This window comes from Monodon monoceros, unplaced genomic scaffold (assembly GCF_005190385.1).
Source record: "Monodon monoceros isolate NGI ecotype Baffin Bay Population unplaced genomic scaffold, NGI_Narwhal_1 Super_Scaffold_19, whole genome shotgun sequence".
In the NCBI taxonomy this organism is placed as follows: domain Eukaryota; kingdom Metazoa; phylum Chordata; class Mammalia; order Artiodactyla; family Monodontidae; genus Monodon; species Monodon monoceros.
In genome coordinates this window covers 56,703,866-56,727,221 of record NW_021703775.1, presented here as the reverse complement: position 1 = coordinate 56,727,221, position 23,356 = coordinate 56,703,866, and the positions used below count along the sequence as shown (strand labels likewise).

At 44.1% G+C, this 23,356-nt stretch overlaps 1 protein-coding gene across 12 annotated transcripts in view; it reads left to right on the top strand.

Moving 5' to 3' along the window:
- TMEM178A (transmembrane protein 178A) overlaps positions 1 to 23,356 on the top strand; it is a 248,006-nt gene that overhangs the window by 203,671 nt on the left and 20,979 nt on the right. For 7 of the 12 annotated variants that reach the window (XM_029231420.1, XM_029231421.1, XM_029231418.1 and 4 more), the window contains one exon: positions 18,573 to 18,668. The exons of 4 other annotated variants lie outside the window; for them this stretch is intronic. The gene's annotated coding sequence lies outside the window, so the exon portion shown is untranslated. Of the gene's footprint in view, positions 1 to 1,824; positions 1,855 to 18,572; positions 18,669 to 23,356 lie in introns of those variants that run through there. One more of the 12 variants, XM_029231425.1, reaches the window with a different exon arrangement.

The following is a 23,356-nucleotide window of genomic DNA, read 5'->3' as shown; positions in this document are numbered from 1 at the left end:
AACCTCCCCCGCACTGTTGACTCCCTTCTTCTACATCTTTCTGACAAACAGTTGTCCAGCCTAGCACTTTCCTAAGACAGAACTTGTGTGCTAATTAAAAGAATTATAGTTTTCTAGTCATAAATGCAAGTTTGTGTTAGAACGATCTCAGGGCTTCCCTGGTGGCGCAGTGGTTGAGAGTCCGCCTGCCGATGCAGGGGACACGGGTTCGTGCTCCGGTCTGGGAGGATCCCACGTGCCGCGGAGAGGCTGGGCCTGTGAGCCATGGCCGCTGAGCATGCGCATCCGGAGCCTGTGCTCCACAACGGGAGAGGCCACAGCAGTGAGGCCCGCGTACCCCAAAAAAAAAAAAAAGAAAAACGATCTCAGATTTGTAATACTGATGGTGTTTAGCTAATCCTTTTTGTAGGATACTAAAGAGTTCTAGGTTGTCATCAGAAGACCTGGCCTCCATTGCTGGCTCTACTGCTAAATCGCAGGGCTTCCTCCAACAAGTGTCCAGGCCTCCTTGGCCTTCAGTTTTCTAGTTCATAGTAGGAAGGCTCACTGTTCTTTAGGGGATTTTCTAGTTCTAAAATCTGTCATTGTTGTACTAATAGCAATGTAAATTTAGCTTCCTGGGAAGTTAACGCCCTGACATTATTGACATGAGGAGTTTGGATGAAATGACAGACGTTCAGTACGTTACGTCCTTGATCATAATTTGTTGTTTGGGAGATGGCCAGAAGGGCCTCAAGTACTTTCAGTATTGCTACTCATCTACCTTGGGCTACCTACCTAACTCTTCTAGATCTCAGTTTTATCATCTGTGAGATGAATGGGTGAAATGAACAGCTTTAAAATTCTGTGATTCTAAGAATAATTTCAACAGATGATTTTGACACCCATGTTAGGTAAACATTATTACCTTTGTTTTGGCATCTGTGATATGAATTTGTCATTTGTGGTGTATTTTGACATCTGTGGCTGTGGTATGAATTTCTTAAATGAGCCCTGTATAACTAGAAATCAACATGACATCTAATTAAAAAATTTGGACAACTAGGGTCCCACATTTCATTCTTACTTTCTTCTCTGAACTACCTTATGAGTCCTAAGATTTAGAAATGTTAACGATAGGAAATGAAGAAAAGTAGATTCAGATGGGAGAGTGGGGAGGGGTGGAAAGGGCCACAAGAAGTGCCTGACATACTTAATGAGCTTTTGAGGGAAAAAGAGGTCAGCCTTTCTTCGTGTGGACTTAGAGCACAAAGCCAGGAGGTGGGGGCTTCCCTGGTGGCTCAGTGATTGAGAGTCCGCCTGCCTATGCAGGGGACATGGGTTCGTGTCGCGGTCCGGGAAGATCCCACATGCCGCGGAGTGGCTGGACCCGTGAGCCATGGCCGCTGAGCCTGCGCGTCTGGAGCCTGTGCTCCGCAACGGGAGACGCCACAACAGTGAGAGGCCCACGTACCGCAAAAACAAAAACAAAAACAAAGCCAGGAGGTGGGTGAAAGTTACAGAGGGGAAAATGTAGAGTTGATAATATGGAAGACCTCTCACAGTTGGAATTGTTTGCATTTCCTGGAGGCTGGGAAAATATTTCTGAGAGATGTAGAGGAAAAAGAAACAGACAATGTGGAGAATAAGAGATTGGCTTAGAAGTGCAGCATATAGGCTCTGTAGTGTTCATCTACTTAAGAGAAATCACATGAGCCAGAAGAGCAGCGGTCTCATTGGGACAAGTATTTGGGAAAATCATCAAACTCTGATTGTCACCCTTTCATTATGATTCTGTTTACTTCTAGCCCAGAGTGACCCTAGAAGGTCTCCCCTAGATTGGACCTCCAACCAGGACCTTCAGTAAGAATGGAGGTAAAGTTATAGATAAATCCATTAAGGACCAAGACTAGAACTCGATGCTACTCTCCCAGGCTGACGAAAGACCAGCCACCAGCACAGTTTGCATACCGTTGTTTTTCTTCTTACTGTATTGACTAATCCACATTTCACTATCTTGCCCACTGGGATAACGTGGGAACTTACAAATGCTTTAGAGATATTAAGTTCACACTATATTATCATAGTTTACTATCCAATAAAACAAATGCCCATCGAAAGGCTGTTATGTGCAGGGTCATATTAGGGAGATTTCGGCTACACATGTGGGGATTCTTTTGTGTTTGAGCTGGTCAATTGACTAACTTATTCTTCCATACATAGACCCTTCTTACAGTTAACTTTTGTTGCTAAGGAAGCTTTGCTTGTCACAGTAAAGACAGTCTCTGATAAGTATGCAAATGAAGTCATCCTCCACCCAGCAACAGGGGGGCTAGAATAGTTGAAGGAGCCTTGTGGTTGGAACTTGAGAGAATGGGTTTAAAGAGTAGGTTCTTGGGCTTCCCTGGTGGCTCAGTGGTTGAGAGTCCACCTGCCGATGCAGGGGACGCGGGTTCGTGCCCCGGTCCGGGAAGATCCCACGTGCCGCGGAGCGGCTGGGCCCGTGAGCCATGGCCGCTGAGCCTGCGCATCCGGAGCCTGTGCTCCGCAACGGGAGAGGCCACAACAGTGAGAGGCCCGCGTAACGCAAAAAAAAAAAAAAAAAGAGTAGGTTCTTTATTCCTTCATTCATCCAGTTTATTCCCTCAATAAATATATATTGAAAGCCAGGTATTGTTTTAGGTATAGAAGATACAGGATTGAACAAAATGGATAAAAACGCCTGCCCTAATAGAGTTTATATCAAGTGGTGGAGTTATTTTCTAGTGGATTATACAGTCATTACTCTTAGTAGGCTGTGGGAAGAACGCTGTGCAAGCTGCTAGAGCTGGTAAGTATGTGACAGAAAATACAGTGCAGAGTGGTGGAGAGCTGTACCCTTTGGGGGACGCCCGGCCATTCTGTTCCAAGTGCAATTCTTAGGTTTAAACTACTGGTTGAACAGTAAAATAGGAGGACAGATGGAAGGAGACTCAGTTGGAAACATTCTATAATGCTTCTTTCAGTTACTGAAAACACTGAGTTTAATAAATAAACATTGAAGAGTCTTGTGAATACATTATGTGGAACTTTGGAGAAATTAATTTTGAATAGGAGTTAGTCATTGAAATGATATCAAAAGTGCCAACTGTTCTTACTAGCCTTAACTTTAATTGAAAAAAAAGTTTTAATTAAAAAATTTCATTAAAAACAATTAACACTATTTTTCAAATAGATGTACTTTGTTTATGTAAACCAAATCCTAATATTATATATTGCCTGCAATAAACAAAAGGAGAATGAATGTTGTAGTGTTTTGTTTTTATGAAATTAAAAGTGATAGAATTTCAGCAATGTGAAGATTCTAATTCTGTAGGCATACTGTTAACCTGCATAAATCATTTGGGATTGAATTCTTGAAACTTGAAATACAGTATGTCCTTGTGGTTTCAGAAGCATTTTTCCTTTAATGAGATAAACAGAGACATCAAAGACAGTAGGACATAAATACTTTGTCATTTCGCTCTCTGCAAGTAAAAGAAAGTAGGAGGATTGGTAGGAATTCATTGGGTCTCTTCTTCACTCTGCTAGTGATATATCTGTTTCCCCCGTTGGCTTATTTTCCATGAAATTAATAGTCTGTACAGGACACACTACGTTCTACCTAACACAGAAATAGATTGATGATTTTCTTCAGCTCATTTGTAGACCAAAGTATCATTTGTGTTAGAATAATTATCTCCCAAGAGCAGAGGTATCTGGGAAATCTGAGAGGCAAGCACTGTTTCTCTTCTCTGACCCATTTGTTCACATACTGTTCTCAGACCTTCTCTTGGACCAGAAGATGCTGCTGGCAAAGGGATTCCTCAGTTTTGGGGGTGCTGGGGGTATCATTAAGACTTCCTTTTTCTTTCTTTACTTCTCAAGGCAGTGGTCTCCAAACCTGTCTTCAGCCTCACTCTGTGTAATTTATATTTATTCATTTTAAAATTAGGTGCATGGACTGTCCTGACATACACATCATGAAACACAGACAAAAGCAAAGCTTGAAGGGATGGGGTAATAAACAGAAAAAGAAGTTCGACTATTTTCACCCACACTTTCCAAAGGACTGCTTGTGTACCCCCTGGCATGTATACACTCCTCTTGGAAGACTGCTGTTCTCACTGCACATCCGCAAAGCTGAGTTTCTCATCTGGGCAGAAGAAGAAGGATTGTTTGTTTACTATCATGGCTGACCTCTGTGGTGGGTCTCCCAGGCCACCGTTGTATCACACGTATTCATCTTGCACAGGGGAGAGAAGAAGATGCATTTTATTTCTGTATCATTTCTGACATTAGGCACAGCATTACCCAAGTGTGATACCCTATGTTTCAACACATCCTGTTGCTAACACTCCTGAAGGTTATCTTGCATAGAAATTAGAGTCTTACTCGCCTCTCTGCTATCAAAAAAAAAAGATACTTGCTTCCATTCTTTCCATCTGCACAGGGAAGTCACCTTTTAAAAGTGATTCATAAACACAAAAGTGGTTGGTGCTTTAAGTGGTTTGTGATCAAAATTGCCAGAGTCAGTGCCATTTGTATCCACCATGTCTCATGGATAACATTTAGCAATGGCCTTGAGGGGAAAAACGGAAGAGTTTTTGGCTATGCCATAGAAAGTTCACAACCAGTTATACCCGAGTGGCTGTGATTTTTTCCTTAGCTCCTGATTTTTCTTTTTCAAAGCTCAAAATGAGCCGTTAAACCCCATCAGGCAGACTGCTCATAATTGCAAGTGTTCTTGATTACCACAGAAGATATGCTTTTGTTTGGGGAGCATCTGGAAGTTACATTCCACTGAGGGAGTAACCGAGTCTCCCAGTGTCAATGCTAAATGGGAGAGCATGGGGAGTGGCCACATTGAAGGAATTTAGGCAGGTCCTAGGGTTTTCCCAACAGTTACCAAGGGTGAGCACTCCTTTCCTCTTTGAGCCCGCCTGCAGTGTGGTATACCCCAGGTTACTGACCTTTGACCTCTGCCAAGCAAACTGTGACCTCGGGTTGACTGTGTCCTTATTCCTGAGTCCATCTTTCTTGTGTCTGTCCACCTTGTCTTTCAGAGAGATTCCACTGTCCTTCTTTGACACTCAATTGTGTGACCATCTGAGGCCCATTTTCCTGTATTATTTGCTGGTTAAAAGAATAAAAATAGGGCTTCCCTGGTGGCGCAGTAGTTGAGAGTCCGCCTGCTGATGCAGGGGACACGGGTTTGTGCCCTGGTCCGGGAAGATCCCACGTGCCGCGGAGCGGCTGGGCCCGTGAGCCATGGCTGCTGAGCCTGCGCGTCCGGAGCCTGTGCTCCGCAACGGGAGAGGCCACCACAGTGAGAGGCCCGCGTACCACTAAATAAATAAATAAATAAATAAATAAACCCATAAGAAAAACCCACTACACCATTGCTATTGTCTAAAGCTTTGCACAACTGGTTGTAAAGATTTTTATCAAAATAAAGGCGTTTTTCAGTAGAAAATGGACTTTATCTTCAAAACGTGGTAAAATTTATGATGGTTTATTTTTTCACTTTTTTACAGTGTTTACCTGTGGTTAAAAGTGATTGCAGTGATTAATCTGTTTTATTGCAAGTTTTAACTAAAAAGATGTAGCTGAACTTCTTGGAGCCTGAGAGAGCCCACATCGGCCCTCTTGAAGCTGACAGCCTTTGTTTGCTGCAGAGTACGGGGAAACTACAGGCTGCACTCCATCTTTCTTGTAACTCAGCCAGATAAGCTGATTGCAGACCAAATAATAATGTCATGGGGACACCCATCAGGGAATGCATTAGCAAGTGAAAAAAGGGGAACAATACCATATTTCAGTTTCCGTTATCTTGACTGACTGAGGACACACTGAATTATTTTCTGTAATTTGCTGGATGTCCCCCAGTGTTCAGACTTTTAAGTATTTTGTTCATGGGAAAAAATCAATCAACTCATTTCTCCTTCAAGGACCAGAAGGTTGTAATATGGTCCCTTTTGGTTTCTCCGGGTTATTTGATACCACATAGGTAGACGGGGAAGCGATTCCAGAAGTATGTGGGAAATTCTGGATGTATAGATAATTCCAGAAGGCTTCATTGTCCCTTTACGACAGGTACCTCAACTGTAAATCAACACTGATGCCTCCATCTGCCATGCCAGTAAGCACTGACTTGTATCCTTAGCGTCTATAGCAGGCAGGATTGGGAGAGTGGGGCGTGAGGGTAGGGGTGGGAGGCTGTATGTGACTTGGATCTCTCTTGTCTACATTTTAAGGAATTTTTGTTTGGTGCGGGGGATGTAAACATTTGCTTCACTCAGAAATCAGTCAACAAATGTTACTAATGAGTGTTGAAACGAATTGCTTTTGCAAAGAAGAGGCTGCTCAGTGAAAACCACGGGTGCGGTATCCTCCTTGCCCCGTGAGGTTGTGCTTTCTCTAAGGACCCCCAGAGTAGTGAGGAAGAGGGTCTGAGCAGGCGGATGGGGCTGTTGGTTAATTTGAGTTCGAATGCCATTTCTTATGTTCTCACAATTTTGAAAACTGCTTACAGTCATGTTTACAGTTGTCATGGAATTTTTCAGCATGGGCATCCTGTTAAATGGTACTCAAGGAGGTTATCCTGAAAAGCAACAGAATCGATCACTTGTCATGGGTTTGAAAAATTATGGAACTCATCATCAGAGAGACAGTTTGACCTAGCGGAAGATAAACTGTAAGGGGGGAAGAAACTAAAAATACAATGGTCAATGATAATAATTGAGTGTGGGCCAATTGAAGCTCAGTATGTTTGTTTTATGCCCCTGATACTTAATCACTTATTCCAGGTGATTTAATCCTTAGCATCTAACATATTTTAGGGAGAGTTTGTTTGGTGTTCAGACAATGGAAGTGTTGGTTGAAAAAAGCTAAAACGAACAAATACTAGACAAATAAAGAGCTAGGCTGAACTAGAGTGGCAGGAGAAGCGACAGTGACTGCTGACAGGAACGTTTCTGAAAAATACTGTCTTTCTGTTCGGGTGTTTGAAACAAACAAAACAAAAAGGGCACAAGGAAACTGTTTACTATTCAGCAGTAAAAGATAAAATCCAGCCAGAAGATGTCTGCTGAAGAAGCCTCAAAGTCATGTATTTCTTTCCTTTTTTCCTCAGTGTTACCTTTTCTTTCTGAAAGAAACTCAGATTGGTTGGAGGAAAATGGGTAAGCACATGTAGAATCAAAGATTCACAGAGTTGAAAGGAACTTTGAGCCATGATCCTCACCTAATTTTTTTTCCTGTGATGCCGTGATAGAGGATTTTCATGTGCCCTACAGACTTCTGTCAATTACATGCAATTCCTAGCACACCAGCTCTGACTCCCTCCTTTTCTCTCTGAGCGCGTGTTTTCAGAATGCCTGTGACGGAGGGCATGTTGTTATCAGCATAATCTCGATCAGTTTTAATTTATAAAACGGAGTCTAGCTTTTGGACAGGGGAGGCCCTTTGATCTTGTATAGAGGAGGCTTAGAGACAGCCATCTGATTGGCTGTGGGAGTGGCGGCTTTATCCAGGTTGTGTGTTTTTCAGGGGTGAGGCTGGTACAGGGAGCTGGTGGACACTGTGAGCATGCGTACTTCAGTCTCCCAAAGTCGTCCCCAGGCACCACCACTGATTTGGAAATTGGGAGCTGTATTAATAACTCATTACCTGTTAGCCTTATGAACAGGTCCCAACATACCTGATTTGAGAAAGTTAAAAAAAAATGACAGGAGAAATCATAAAAGGTCACAGTTTTGTTTGCCCTCCAAGTGTGACAGAGTTCTTGAAATAAATCTGTCTGAGAGCCCCTGAAAGCCGTTAAACAGAGTAGCTGACTATTCAGTAAACCACACATACAAGAGGATTCTGCAGTCATATTTGATTATGCCATGGGAGAAATTGATGCTTCTTACTAATATGCCCCAGATTTTCATTTCGGAAATTTGTGGCATAGGTATTTTCGAGAGCATGTTTTTATTTCCTAAATTATCACACAGTTCTTGTTTTCGCACTCTTCCAGTTCTATTTGCAGGTTAAAATGGCAGACCTAATTTTTTCCCCCCTGGCTAAGTATTCTCCCATATATCTAGCTTTCCGGAGTTGTTTTTATTCCTGAAAAGGTCAGGTATGAAGCATTATAACTTGGGTTGTCAGTCTCATTTTTTTAAATGCAATTAATAAAGTGCTTGATAAACATTCATCCACTCACATATGTGGGTTTATCAGTTAAGGATCTTTTAGTGCCGAATAGTAGAAAACCCAAATAAAAGTGGCTTAACCTACAAGGAAAGTGTATCATCTCCCATAACAAGAACTCTGGAGGAAGCCTGTACCTAGGCTGGTTAATTAAAGATTGAATTCTGTTGGGCTTTAGTTGTCGCAACAGGGGCTTCAGGCTTGTCTCTTGCTGGTCGTCAGCGGGAGTGTCAGTCACCTCATCACAGCAATAGTTCAAAGGCTAATAAAGCAGGAGAGAGAGGCCATGCCCCTTTTTCCTAAACCATTCTTAAAATGAGCGTAGGGCTTCCCTGGTGGCGCAGTGGTTGAGAGTCCGCCTGCCGATGCAGGGGAAGCGGGTTCGTGTCCCGGTCCGGGAAGATCCCACATGCCGCGGAGCGGCTGGGCCCGTGAGCCATGGCCGCTGAGCCTGCGCGTCCGGAGCCTGTGCTCCACAACAGGAGACGCCACGACAGTGAGAGGCCCGCGTACGGGGAAAAGAAAAAAGAAAAAAAAAAAAAAAGGATGTAAAATGTTCAAAACTGTGCATTTTAGGGGATTTTGATGTACTCCAAGATCTGATAGTGCAGTTGTTATTAATTTAATACACACTGTATTGATGAGGTCAGTGTTGTTACACACCTGGAAGGCCACCTGAGGAAGTGGTTATTTAGCAACATATGATTCTGTGTTTGGAGGAGTGGGATGGAGGGAGAGTGTGTTCTGATGGAGCTCAGGCATCTCGGCAGGAATGTTCGAGTCAGACCACTCCAGGGCACTTCACCTTTCCTGATGGAATTGCTATGCTCTTCTTGGACCTCTCATTTGAAACTGAGAGGCCTATTTATTAAAGCTGGATACCTCTTTAGAGCAGGAATTACAAAGCAAGAAAACAATCTGAACTATTGCAGATGGGCTGAGCTAGCAGGGTGTTAGCATAGAAGCCTCAAAAGATGGTGTAGAGCCACAAGGTATGTGGGAGGACATATATTTGGACCACCAGATTGCATGCCAATTTGTAGGTTCAAAAAGAAAAAAAGCAAGTGAGGAGGAAGGAAAGAGAAGAAAGCAGGAAGGAGCAAATGAACAACTATTTGGTGGATCTTTGGGGAACCAGCTCTCTGGGATCTTGTTTCTTTAAATATCTATCAGGTTTATCTTTCTAAAATAAAATCGTATCATGTCTTTCCTTTGATTAAAAATCACGGTCTGATGGATTCCCCAATAAGTTAAAAATAGACTGACTCGATGATCCAGCAGTTCCACTCCTAGGAATATACCCTAGAATGGAATATACCCTAGAATGGAAAATAGGGACTCAAACAAAAACTTATACATGAATGTTCATAGCAGCACTGTTCATAATAGCCAAAAGGTGGATACAACCCAAATGTCCATGAGTTGATGAATGGATAAACAAAATGTGCTATGTCTATATAATGGAACATTACTCAGCTATGAAAAGGAACGATGTGCTGGTACATGCCACAACACGGATGAACCGTGAAAACACTATGCTTGGTGAAACAAGCCAGACACAAAAGGCATAGTATTGTAAGATTCCATTTATATGAAATATCCAGGATAAGCCAATCCATAGAGACAGAAAACAAGGAAGGAGGAATGTGGAGTGACCGCTTCATGGGTATAGGGTTTTCTTTTGGGTTGATACCTATGTTCTGGAGATAGATAGTGGGGATGGTTGTACAACGTACTAAAGGACAAGGAATTACACACTTTAAAAAATGTGATCAAAACAAAACCAAAACCAAAATCTCTCATGGTTTTGCACTGTCCACATCTACAAGTCTAAACTTCTTCGAAGGTCATAAAAAAGCCTTTGCCGTGTGGCTCCAATTCCCTTTCTGGTTGTGTAGCGAGACACTTCTCCATGAAATCTAGGGTCAGGCTCCACCAGACCATTTGCTTTTCCCTCAATACATGTTCCCTTCACTCTGTGTCATTGTGGAACTTGTTTCCTCTACCTGAAATGCCACCTTCTCTTGTCCATCTGGTCGCTCATCCTTGAAAGCTTCCTAGTGCCATTGTTACTTCCTCTCTAGACTTCCTTGACTCTCCCCTTAGCCTCTCATTACCTGCAGAATTAATTGCTTTATTAGTTGGGACCCCAGTGTGCTTTGTACTATTATAGTGCTTTCTACATTGTATTGTGGTTTATTTCCTTGTCCACTTTACCCCCTACCTTAAGGTTGGGGATGGATGCCACCCAGCTCAGTATCTGGCACATGGCGATCTTCCCATAGAATAGCTGTTGAAAAAATTCCACTGGATTGATTCAAATCACTGTCATATCTGGTCCATTCTTTTTCACCCACTCCAGAGTTTCTCGTTCAATTCAAGGACAAGGAGAAGAGAGACTTATTCTAATCTTTCAGAGACTAGGACACTAATAATTAACTCAAAGGAGATGAAGTAATTGGCATTAAAAAAAAAGCAGTAGTAGTAGTATATGTAAAAAAAGAAGCGTTTATGGTGGTTTTTATATTGAACGTATTCCAGAAATCAGCGTAAAACTAACAGGGTGCTTTTTATGGAGGATTTGCCTCATAAAATGTTCTTAATCCTTAACAAAAGGATTACATTATTATTGCGATTTTCTTGTCTTTCTGCTTATACCCCATTGGAAGTCCCTACCTTCAAGGAACTGTTCCTTTGTTCTCTCACAGGACCTAGCTGGGTGGTTTTCAGATACTAGGAACTCAATAGATGGGTATTGTTTTCCTAGGTTTATTCCAAGTATTTTCTTGTACAGTTTTGACTTATTAACTATTCTGTTTTTCAGTAAAACTGTTGCAAGTCCAGTTACATACTTCCTTTCACCAGCAAGCACAATAGCTAGAATGAATCTGAAAAACTCTTGGTGGCTGCCCTTCATCAGGCTCTTTACTGAGCTATTCTGATGCTGTGTCAGACGTCTTAAGAGGGAGGCTCCTGTATGCTGAAAGAAAGCCTGGAGGAGCAACTGGGGTTCAAGTGGGCTTTTCGGACTCTTCAAGCTGAGATAGCTCTCCAAGAGACTGGTGGCTTTTCTGGTGTGCTGAAATGATCTCCCTCTCAGCAAGTTTATTTTGAAGGTTATTGAGGTGACAGCAGGCAGAGATTTGGGGCATCTTCCCTCTGCTATTAACTAGCTGTGTGACCTTGAGCAAGTCACCTCACCTCTGCAGATCTGCATTTTCTCATTTGTACATACAGAGGTTGGATCAGTGTAACCTGCTGGGTCTCTTGGAGCATTAACTGGCTGTAACTATAGGATGCCCAGCAAACAGCAGCTTAATTAACTCCACAAAGTGTAAGGATAGAAAAAGGTCGGTTCTCCCTAGAAGCAGGTAAGTGTTAGGACAATCCAAATCTAAGAGCCTTTGTCTCTTTTCAGTTGTTCACCCACATGCCTTTCCTTTGCTCTTTTGAATGTGACATGCTTTCTTACTGCTAATTTTCTTTTTCATTTCCTGAGGGTTTCAAAGGAGAAAACAGGACTTTCTATATTGTTCCAGGAATTCTCTTCTGTAGGAGCAGTGTTTGCCATGTGGTTGGAAGGACTGAACTGTATAATTTTTTCCTTGTTGGATGATTTCACAGGGAATTGGTAATAATAAGTTATATCTGGTTTTAGGAACTGAAGTTAGAGTTCATAATAGAGAGCAAAAAAGGAGCACCCTTTAGAAAATTGCATCGTATAATTTAAATTTTGCCTTACCTGCTCATTTAAAATTTTTTTGATGAAGTTTGAGAGCTTTTGATGGAAGAAAGAAAATCATATACTTTCTTTTTGTTACTACAGGTAAAAAAATCCTAGGTTTATTCCTTTTTTGCTTCATGAGAGTATTTAATACTCATAAGCCACGTGAAGTTAAATAGAAATCCACAATTATCTATTACGATTCGTGCTGTTCAGAAGTTTTAGAGATACGCTTTCTGGATTTAATAATCCGCTGTGTTAAATACCTGGAAGTTATATTTGACCACTTTAATTCATACTATGAATCTTGATTATTCGCTTGTTTCTTTTTTCCCCTCAGATGATATTTTAGGCGGCTTGCCACACATTGTAATTGGCATAATAGTTAATTTCACTGAAAGCCCTATTCAAAAAATTTGAACATGATATGACTTTCCTTGACCCCCAATTTCTTCCTTTGTGTAGATGAAAGGATACGCCCAGGTAAACCTCTTTAGGCATCCATGGCAATGATTATAATGGCAGATCTGCTGCTCCACTTCTGAGGCTGGGTTGGACCAGTTTTTACTTAAATCCTTCCACACAGAGCAGAGATGAGGTAGACGAGACAATCATCTGTATCATCCCCATCACAGTCAGGCTGATTCTTATTGAGAGAGAGTGTGAGTTCCAGAAGACAAGAGAGGATATGGCTGAAGGTAGCAAGCATACTACCTCACCTTTGCCCCATCATAAGCATTTTGGTCATTTGAAGACTTAGAAGTTTATCTAAGAGGAAGAAAAAAAGAACCTGCTCAAAACAGGTTGACAGCACTGCACTGAATGGTGATGGGGAAGATAGGGGAAGAGGCAACCCCATGGAGAATGAGAGTCATCACATAACCGTCTTAACTTTGGTCTCTCTTTTTTTTTTTTCTTTGCGGTACGCGGGTCTCTCACTGTGGTGGCCTCTCCCGTTGCGGAGCACAGGCTCCGGACGCGCAGGCCCAGCGGCCACGGCCCACGGGCCCGGCCCCTCCGCGGCACATGGGATCCTCCCGGACCGGGGCACGAACCCGTGTCCCCTGCATCGGCAGGCGGACTCTCAACCACTGCGCCACCAGGGAAGCCCAACTTTGGTCTCCTGATTCTTAGAAAGTCTCTTCATTCTTTCGGAATTTTGTTTGTTTGTTTCCTCTTACAAACAGTAACACTAGGAAGAGTCTTACAAAGTCTGTGGGAGATTATGAACTAGGGAACTGAAGTTACTCTGTAGAAGCCATATGACGAGGAGTGTGATATTCATGGAATTCATGAGAAAAAGCACTTTAAATTTACACAGCAGATTCCTTCCTCATAACCCAGAGCGGTTTTTACAAAGAGAAAAAGGAGACACGTTCTCTGACTAAGCATATGTGATTGAGGAGAATAACATTGGGACTGCTGTTAATTACTGCTTGTATACGGAGGGGAAGGTGGCCCCGTGGAGGGGGCGGTGGGGGAGATGAGCAACTTTGGGAACTGGGAGCTGTGGCCCTGGTCCTGGCTTTTCCGCCACCCGTGGGACCTTGGCAAGTCATTTAAACCTCTCTAGATCTCAGCTTCTCATTTTTAAAGTTGAACTTCATGATTTCAAAGAGTTTTCCAGATTATTACCTTTTATGATTATTTAGAGCATCAGAAGGAAAGGGTGAGTTTTCCAGAGAGCCAAAACCTACCTTTCTGTGCCTCAAAAACTTGTTTTTATCTGACTGGATGGATATATTATTCAATGCATTATGCACATCTCTGCTTTCTGAAACAGAGAGCACTAAATTTAACTTTTGCTGAATGACTCAAGGTTGTTGCTATGAACTATGATGTAATAGCCAGGTCCCCTTGGGGAACATAGAGGTGTGTAGAACTGTGTGCCTCAGAACCAAATGACGCAGCACACTGTCCTTTACACAAAAATGATTGTGAGGTTCTGATTTTTTTTGTGTGTGTGTGCTTGCTGCTTTTCTAAATATCACTTCTTTCTGTTTCCGTTGTCTGTCTCGAGCTGTCCCTTTTTGTATTCCACTTTGCTGCTTCTAGTGGGCTAGGAACAGGGGGTCATAGATGAAGCAAGCTGGAATTAGGTCTGAAGTTAGGGCAAATGGTCACCAGGTGAGGTTTCAGGAGGCAGCCCTGAGGGTGGAGATTTGGTGACTTCCTCGGGTCGCTGCCTGAGGCCTTTGGGGTGTTCTGTGTCACAGTAAGCGGCCCTTGGATAAGTACAGTATCGAGGTGTCTGGCTCTTCCTGTTTATGGAATGATGTAATGTTTGTGACCATCCTTCCTAGAGGAGAAAATAAGAATGAGAGCTGGGCAGGAATGACATAACCCAAGGGACTACAAGAGGGCTCAGAAATCGAAGCGTGTCAGCAGGAGGGCAGGTGTGCGGATCCGTGACAGTGTCCAGGTGACGGAGAGGCAGGGCCAAGCCTCATTTGTAGGGCGTCCCACAAGGTCATCCTGTTCACAGCCTTGGCTTGCAGCCATTTTCCACCATGACAGCCCATTACTGCCTTCTTTAGATGAAGCAGATACAGGGGGATTGGCAGTGGCAATGTTGAATTAGGACCCATGGATGCTGAACTTCTGGTTAATCGTTATTCTTTTGATCCTCGGGACCACTTGCGGGTTGCTTAAGAAAATGTAAATGGGTTATTCATTTCTGTGTATTTACATGTACATGCCGCTTTATTAGCTTGCAAAATACAGTGTCATCCATTTCAGCATAAACGTGGACACTGACTAATTTGCACTTCTTTAATCTGCAAGCTTGGCAATTTGGGGCAGCCTCCTACCTCCTCCATCCTCCCTCCCCATGATCTCCCCTCTCCCACCCAGCAAAGCCAAGAATGTTATTTTAGGCTGTAGAAGCCATATTTAAAAAATACCACTGGGTTTCTCTAAGCTTTTCTGAAGTTTATAAATGAATGAATGAATGAATGTCACATGGGGGGCTCTCTTTGCTGTGTTTTCTGGGCACTCATGGGAGAAAAGCAGTCAGGCCTGGTGCTATCCTGGGGCTACAGCTCCCCTGCCCAAGAGGGGGATAGGAGCTCATGCTGGGCAGGAGGAAGCCAGGAGGGTCCAGTATATGTAGCTGTGGCTTCATCCAGGATTGTGTTTATGTAACTCCCGGGGGTGTGGGGAAAAGCCAGAAGATGATCGGTAATTAGAGAAACAGGACGGTGCCACCCATTTTGGCATGGGAGTTAAGTGAGCCACCGTTGTGTCCCACTTACGCTAGAATTCTCCTCTCTTTTAACGCCATCGGGAAGGATGAGGGTGGGTACAGTGTGGAAGCAACATCTGCTTTCTTCCCTTCTAAGGCTGGCCCCTCCTGACTTCTAGAAAAATACTGCCATAATCGCTCTCGGGATTCTGGAATTACAGTCCTTGTAGCAGTGCAGCCTGAGGCCTTATTTATCCACGGCTTTGACTTCTTCTTTATTGATTTGGGCTGATAATCATGCAGTCTGTTGGGCTGGTTCTAATTATTTTGGCTATCTTAATTATTGGATTGTGCATGACCTGTTCTGTTAAAATAATTTCTCAGCAAAACAGAATTGAACCAGGTCAAGAGTACATGCATCTACCTAGTTCCTATCTGCTTCTGCCTCTAGCCCTTTGTGTCATATTAAATGAATCATTTTGCTTCCCTGTTTTTCATTTTTCTCTCTGTGAACACAGAGAGAATGATGTTTATCTTGTGACTTAAGATTTAGGGTCACTAAGTGTCACACACTCTTGAAATGTAGATGGTTACTATCGGTTTGATAGGACCATTCATGCTGCCTCCATGTAGTTTACATCTTTCTTTCTAATTATGAACTTTCATAAACACACGCTCATTATAGAAACTGCAGAAAACTGCAAAGAAGAAAACAAAAATCAACTGTAGCCCTCCAACTTAGTTATATAATCCTGTTCAAAGTTTGATTTCTTTTCATCCAGTCTTTATGCAAATATATATACAAAGACATGTTTCTATAATATGATATATACTGCTTTGTATCCAGCATTGAGCCACAAGAATTTTCCGATTTCAATCATTTTTAATATCTGCAAAGTATTTTAATATGTGGGTGCATCGCCTTCTAGCTAACTAATCACTGATCTCTCCTACTCGAGCCTCTCCTCATATCCTTTTTTGTCTACCTGACGGAATCATCTCCCAGAAATAAAACTTGATCCTGTCACTCCCCTGCTTAAATCCTTCTGCAGCTCCTGATTACTTGCTGGATGAGGTCTCGCTGTGTGGGGGAAGGAGCTTTTCTTGCCTGGTCTCTGCCAACCTCTCCTCTTAGCTCTTTACTTCTCATCACGCTCTATCTCACACAGCACCGAACAACCTCCTGTCTGTCAGTTCCTCTCAACACTCCTTACCTCTGCACCTTCCCTTTTGCTCTTCTGCCATCTGGGATGCCCACTCCTGCCTCTGATGCCACCACCCCTGTGACCTGGCTGTCTCTGGCTCCTTTCTAAGGTTCCCTGCAGGAGGCCTTCTCTGCCTTTCCCTCGTCGGGAACCTGTTTCTCCGGACAGTTCTGTAATGACCTGCTTGGATCTCCATCACTCAAATGACTCTGGGCCCCCTCCAGGGCATTCTCCATGCTAGGGCAAGAGGGAAATGTTTTCTGGCCGGTTTGTTTTAAAAAATCAATTCTGATCATTGATTCTGGTCATTTACAATCTGGGGTGGCTTCCACTGAGGCTCACAATAGAGGCCAAGTCTCGATCCACGTTCAGGCTCTCCGCGATCTAGCCCCCGTCTTCTTCTCCAGCGCCATCTTCCCTGATATCTCCTCAGCCCAGTCTCGCAGGCCTTCCTCTTCAAAGCCCTCATACGCGCCCTTCCTTCTGTTCCACGAGGATAATTCTCATGATCCTTGGGACCTCAGCCTTCTTGGACGGCCTCCACCTTTCCCTCAGCACTCAGCCACCCTCTTCTGTGCTCTCAGAGCACTGTGTGCTTCTCCCTTATGTCAGAGTTGTGATTTGGCAACTGTCTGTGCTATTATTTCAATAATGCCACTGTCCTTCACTAGACTTTAAGCTCTCTGAGGGTGAGACTTGTGTTCGTTTTCATTTATAGGTAGGATTGGCTTGGGGGAAAATCGCAAGGTCCAGTAGCTGACGTTAGAAAAGCTACCAACAAATCAAGCTAGATGAGACCAGGTCCATCCCAAGTCACCAAGTGGGGCAATGCCAGACGCATGGATTAGAGGTGATCTCCTATAGTTCTTGGAATAGCCTATGAAATCAACATTATCAGCCTCATTTTAACTCAGACTCAGAGATTTTCATGAAGGTAGCAGGGGGGAGGGCCATAATTTAATGTTAAGTCAACCTCGAGGAGCGGGGGCTGTGTGGAATGAAGAACATGCTGGTCCAGGCTGTCTACTGGGAGGTGACGGACCTCCTGGTGTGCGGTGGTGGAGCCCCAGGTGTTCGTTTGTGTGTCTCAGGATGCATTTGGGCAGCTGGCTGGCTCGTTGTATGGCCTTAAACCAGCCAGGCAGAGAGAAGCGGTGCGGCCAGAAGCAGGGAGCCCTGCAGGGGCTGATTTTATCTCTGCACATTGGTGCTCCTGGGAATTCGTGGTGTCCTCTGAGTCCTTTTGCATGTGCCCGATAGAAGTGGGGGCAGCTGTTGGCCAGGGTCCCAGGGTCCTCGGAGGGCACAGTGCTAAATCCCGAGGAAGAAGTCCCCAGGTGCTCAGACCTGAGCAAACTCAGGTACTTCTGAGCCCTGCTGGGCAACGGAGGTGGCCTTTCTGCTTCTAGTCCCGGGCTTTTTAAGTTACCCCCAGAGGAGGCTGGGGGCTGTGGATGCCCTGGAACACCGGTGATCCAGCCTCAGGCTTTGAAAACCAGACAAAGGCAGAACAGAAGTCTCTGTAAAAGAGAATAATCCATAAAGGATGCTGCCAGAGAGTTTTAAAACATTTCTTCCGTATTTCCTTAAATTAGGTTTTTCTTTTAATTACCTAGTTATCCTTCAGAAACTTGGAACAGCCCTGCTCCTTATCAGCATATTCCTTGTCAATTACGCACAGGCTCAGGCTTACCGTGCTGAGGGGGATGTTAAGTATGAGGCAGCTGGAAGTTCTTCCCCTTGGGCTGAGGGGAGTGATAGGAATGCTAATGGGCTATAGCTCTGGGCTGAGCTGGCAGCTGAAGGAGAGGCCTCCCTGAGCACAGGGCTGCGGGACCGTGTGGGGAGCAGAGGAGAGGCTCGTGGCCTGGCTGCTGACCCAACTGGATGAATGGGGGCTGGGGGTTAACCTGTAATTTTTGTGATTCTGATCAACTCTGCCTGCTTCCTGGGTTCTTAGCACCGTATCCTCAAATAGCTGATTGAAGTGATGCTTAGCAAAACTGCCTATTGGCACTTTTTTTTTTTCCTGCCCAGTTGTCTATGCCATTCATGCTGCTTGATGTAAAATTAGGGTCGGAAACATTTCGTGGGCATGTTTGGATGAGATGTGGGCTGAAATGTGGGGTGTGTGTGTGTGTGTGTGTGTGTGTGTGTGTGCACGAGCACCCACGTGTGCGTTATAAGGTGCAATGAGCACTGAAGTAAATAAGCTACAGCTCTGGACTCTATGCAAGTTATCTTGTCCTGTCCTCCTCTGCAGACAAGGACTTGTGACGACTAGATGTGATAAGCACAGGCGGAAAACAGAGAGAGAACTAAAGCTCTCCTTCACGCTGTCACTGGAACTGGACCAGAGGTACATTTGTGTTTCAGGCTCAAGCACCCAACGGTTATCTTGGCTGCTTGAACTATGTGGGTAGGTGGGTAGTTCTGGTAGGAGAAAGGATGGGGACTTCAGTTTGGAGTGTGCATCTGTCGGGTGGGCCCTCTCCGCCTTCCCTCCAACAGAGATTCCCTTCGGAGGCGGGTTCCACTTGGCCAAGGAGGAGGTTCACCCCTCCAATCCTCGCTTTAGGTATTGAATCCCAACACCGCTCCCCCAATTTGGGACCTATGTGGGTCTGGGGCTCTGGGGTGGAATCTCTGCCCCAAATGGCCCTCCTTCCCGTCGCAAGATTCCCACACCTTCCTCTGTCTTCCCAGACACTCCTGTGCCCCTTTTGTTTTTCCTCTGCCCTGCTCAGCGAGCAGGGAAAGAAGTCTTTGCCTGCAGCGCTTTAGACAGTGGTTTCCTCCAGTCTTTGTGCTTCCTTGTGGGTAGAGGGCAGTGTGAGAGCAAAGGGGATGGAAATACACAAATTAATATGACGAGAAAAGCGATGCCACGCGTCAGTCCATGCCCGCCTGCTCTGTCCTTGTTCACTTAAGAGGACTAATTAGGCATGATCAGATGTCGTCATAGTGACTCTCATCTGATAAAGTCTGTTAAGATAAGAACTGGTTTTGGAAGCAGATGCAAATTCAGTGCCAGCTCTGTCACTTGTTAGCTGTTCAGGCAGATTATTTAACCTCTCTGAGCCTCCGTTTCCTCCTCTGTAAAATAGAACCTATCTCATGGGGGATAGAACCTGGCACATAGCAGGTCCCCAGTAAATTATCATCATCACTATTTAGCTGTGTGCCTTAGTTAGTGCCTTATTTGTAAGAGGGACAGGATATCTGCCTTATGTAACTAACAAGGATGCGGAAGAAGGCACTTTCAATACAGCATCACAGGCCGTACAATAAATAAGAGCATGATTATCATTTTCCTATAACTACACTAAAGCAATTCTGGGAGTCTCAAAAGTGTGCTTATCTGCAGATTTATGTCCTGATTTAGAGATGCCTGGAGCTGTTGTGGGAGCCAGAACACATGGGAAATAGTGTAAAAACTTCTAGAAACAACGGTCCTGTCCTGACTGTCATCTTCCTGCTGCTGCTACAAATGGCTTTGAGATTTGGCTGCTTCTGCTGTAAGGTTCTTGCACTGGACGGTGGTGAGTGCCATCCTCAGCTCTTGTTGGAGCGAATCCTTGATGATTCATCCAATCTGGAGATTTCATGGCTCCTTTGCTTCTTGTCTCTGGCACCCACCGGGCCACCTAGCTATGAGAGGGTGGACTGAAGTATCGCTAGTAAAAAAGGGAGTGAAGTTCGAACTTGTCAGTTTTGCTTAATCATTGCTTAGCCTTGATCATTACTTAGAAAAAGTTGAAAATATCGTTTAAAAACAGTTTGTATTGTTTTTGGAAATTGATTTCAATCATCTGTCAAAGCCCAGGAGTACAATTCTGTCAGTGATCCAGCAATAGAATAGGCTTTCCCTTTAGATCCTGAAGCCTGGCTTTAAAGGGGCTCCTAGTTTCCATTTATCTTGATGTGTATCTGTGACACCTCCCAGCATAAATCCAGCAGCTCATCTGGTGAAGAGGATACAAAAACATTGTTCACGGCAGCAAATATGTTTAAATTTTTTCACAGTCTGAGCAAAGCTATTGCCCTTGTCTATATTTTCATAAATGAGCTCTACCAGACGTTGCTTTCCTCATCTCCAGGTACAGTAGCAATTAGTCAATTCAGCTCTATCCAGGACTTATCTTCATGAAGGAAACAAACTTTTGAAAGTGTAGCTCAATTTGAAGGATTCTATCAAGGCACCTGGAAGGGGCCAAGAGTGCATTGTTTTTGTTTTGTTTTGTTTTGTTTGCGGTACATGGGCCTCTCACTGTTGTGGCCTCTCCCGTTGCGGAGCACAGGCTCCGGACACGCAGGCTCAGCGGCCATGGCTCACGGGCCCAGCCGCTCTGCGGCACATGGGATCTTCCCGGACCGGGGCACGAACCCACGTCCCCTGCATCGGCAGGCGGACTCTCAACCACTGCGCCACCAGGGAAGCCCGAGTGCATTGTTTTTAAGGATCATTTGCCCTGGGACACTGCCAACACACTCTAAAGTGGGCAGCCTTTCTCCAGTACGCTGCTCTTTTCTGAGTACTTGGGAAATTGCTAAAGGTATCAGTATTTATAGGTCATCGTGTGGCAGGTGGGAGATACCTTTCTCCCTCTCTCTCTCTCTCCCTCCTTCCCCCTCTCCCCATGTCAGAGTTGTTGTTTAGTTGCACTTTGTTACTTTTCAGTTTTTGTGGAACCATATTCTAGATTCAGAAAGTAGGTCCTCCGTCTAAAAGGCACTTGCTGAATAAATGTTTGTTGGACAGATGAGTAAGTGAAAGAAAGAATAAATGGTGAGGTGATTGTTGTTGGCAAAAGGCAGTGACTGACACTTGGCCACTAATTTTTTTTCACCAATGCTGAAGATGAGGACAAAATTACTGCTGTCCTTCAGGTCAGGACTCATGCTTCACTGGTCCTGCTTATGAAGGGGGATGGGAGGGGAAGGGGTGGATAGACACTGTCCTTTATTAAGCATCAACTATGGACTTGGCAGTGTTAGGACACTCTATGTATGTTATCTCATTTGATCCTCATGACAGTTCTGTGAGGTTTTATTACCTCTATGTTACAGATGAGGAAATGGAGGCTCAGAGTGGTCCAGTGTATTGTTCTAAATCACACAGCTGGTTCCAAAGCCAACATTCTAGTTTGCACTCTTGCATGCTGCTTCTTATACGCACATGTTAAATGCACAAAAAGCCCCATATTCCCAAGTTTCTCCCAATATTTAGAGTGTAAATGTTTAACCTTCCGATTAAAAAATATATATATTCATTCATATTCACACGAATTGAAAAAGTCATGGGGACGGGAGAGGGAAGACAGCTTAGGTTTGCTTCCCACACTGACTATTTGGATGTCTCCCTGAATCCAGGAGATTTTAACTTCAAGTGTGTATTAACAACAGCTTGAGACCCAGGTGCTATTAAGACAGCTTTTGTCCAGACTTTATTGATCTCTCTGAGGTCAGCATGTTGTGACCAGAGCAAGAGTAACTAGAAGTGACTGTTGGCCTGTCCCTGTAACACGGTATCCCCTGTGGGAGGGAAGATACCACAGTGTGTGAGACTCCTGCATCCACTGAGTCGATGGCTGTATTTGGTTTCACATGAGATGGGGCTCAGGGCACAAGGCATGGGATGGGGTGTCGGTTATTAATGTGTCTGCCTTCTCTCCAATGGCATGATCATGTCCCCCTTTCCCACATTGGCAACTCTGAGATGGCAAAAAAGAGGCCAGGGCCTGTCTCCACATTTCGATTCTCTGGTCTCCTGCTAGAGAGAGAAGGTGCAGGGGAGGATAAGAGAATGGGGAGGGAGAGAGAGGCAGACAGTACCCAGCTGGGCTGAAATCCCCCATTAAGCCGCATAGAATCACATCCTCTCTTCAGCCTCTAATCGTAAATCCCCAACCCACCAGATACATCATTGACTGTATGCCATGATGGTTCTGAGAAACTGAGAATCCCTGGCTTGAAAGTTTTAAATATTGTATTCGTTTTTATTGTAGACACAGCAACGTAACTAAATTAAAGGACATTTAAATTTTAATTCAGCAAACCAGTCATCATCCACTACCGTAACCCAGTGAGAATTTCCACCTTTGTACAGGATCAGGCCTGTTTGAACAGTTATTTCTGGTTTTCTCCACTGTTACTTTTTTTTTTTTTTTTTTTTTTTGCGGTACGCGGGCCTCTCACTGTTGTGGCCTCTCCCGTTGTGGGGCACAGGCTCCGGACGCACAAGCTCAGCGGCCATGGCTCACGGGCCCAGCCGCTCCGTGGCATGTGGGATCTTCCCGGACCGGGGCACGAACCCGTGTCCCCTGAATTGGAAGGCGGACTCTCAACCACTGCGCCACCAGGGAAGCCCTCCACTGTTACTTTTTAAAAAAAAAAACTTGCTGTGATGACGTTCACTCTTTCTACAATAGGTTGAATCCCTCAGCCTTGGCATTGAACCTTCCCTCTTTGGCCCCTAGAGATCATGTGTTTACAGTTCAAGGAACTCACTTCAGCCTTGCCTTTAAGGAATAGTCCAGTTGTCTGGGTTTGTCCAGGTAAATAAAGTAGCAGCAGCAGAAGTAGTAACAGTAATAATAGTAGTAGTAGTAATAATAATAATAATAATGGAAGCTTACAGGAATTGTATTATATAAGCATTATATTATGTAAGTATGGTATATTGAATCCTCCTATGAGATAGATGGGCTATTACTGTCTATATACTACAACTGAGGAAACTGATGCCCAGAGAGGTTAAAGAACTAGCCAGAGGCACACAGCTAGTGAGCGGTGAAACCAGAATGCAAATCCATGCTGTCTTGCTCCAAAGAGAGTATAGAGGGAACACAAATATAATTATATGCTTCTAAGAAGTTGATTCTCCATGAGTAATAAGAAGTAATTATAGCAGAACATGCTAGTATGTTGTGGAGAAAGAATCTAAGCAAAGAATAACATTCACACCTTTCAGACACTTGCGGTATCACCCCCTCTTGCTCTTAGTTGCTTTTGCTTTAATTGGAGTCTTATTCACCTTCATCTGGA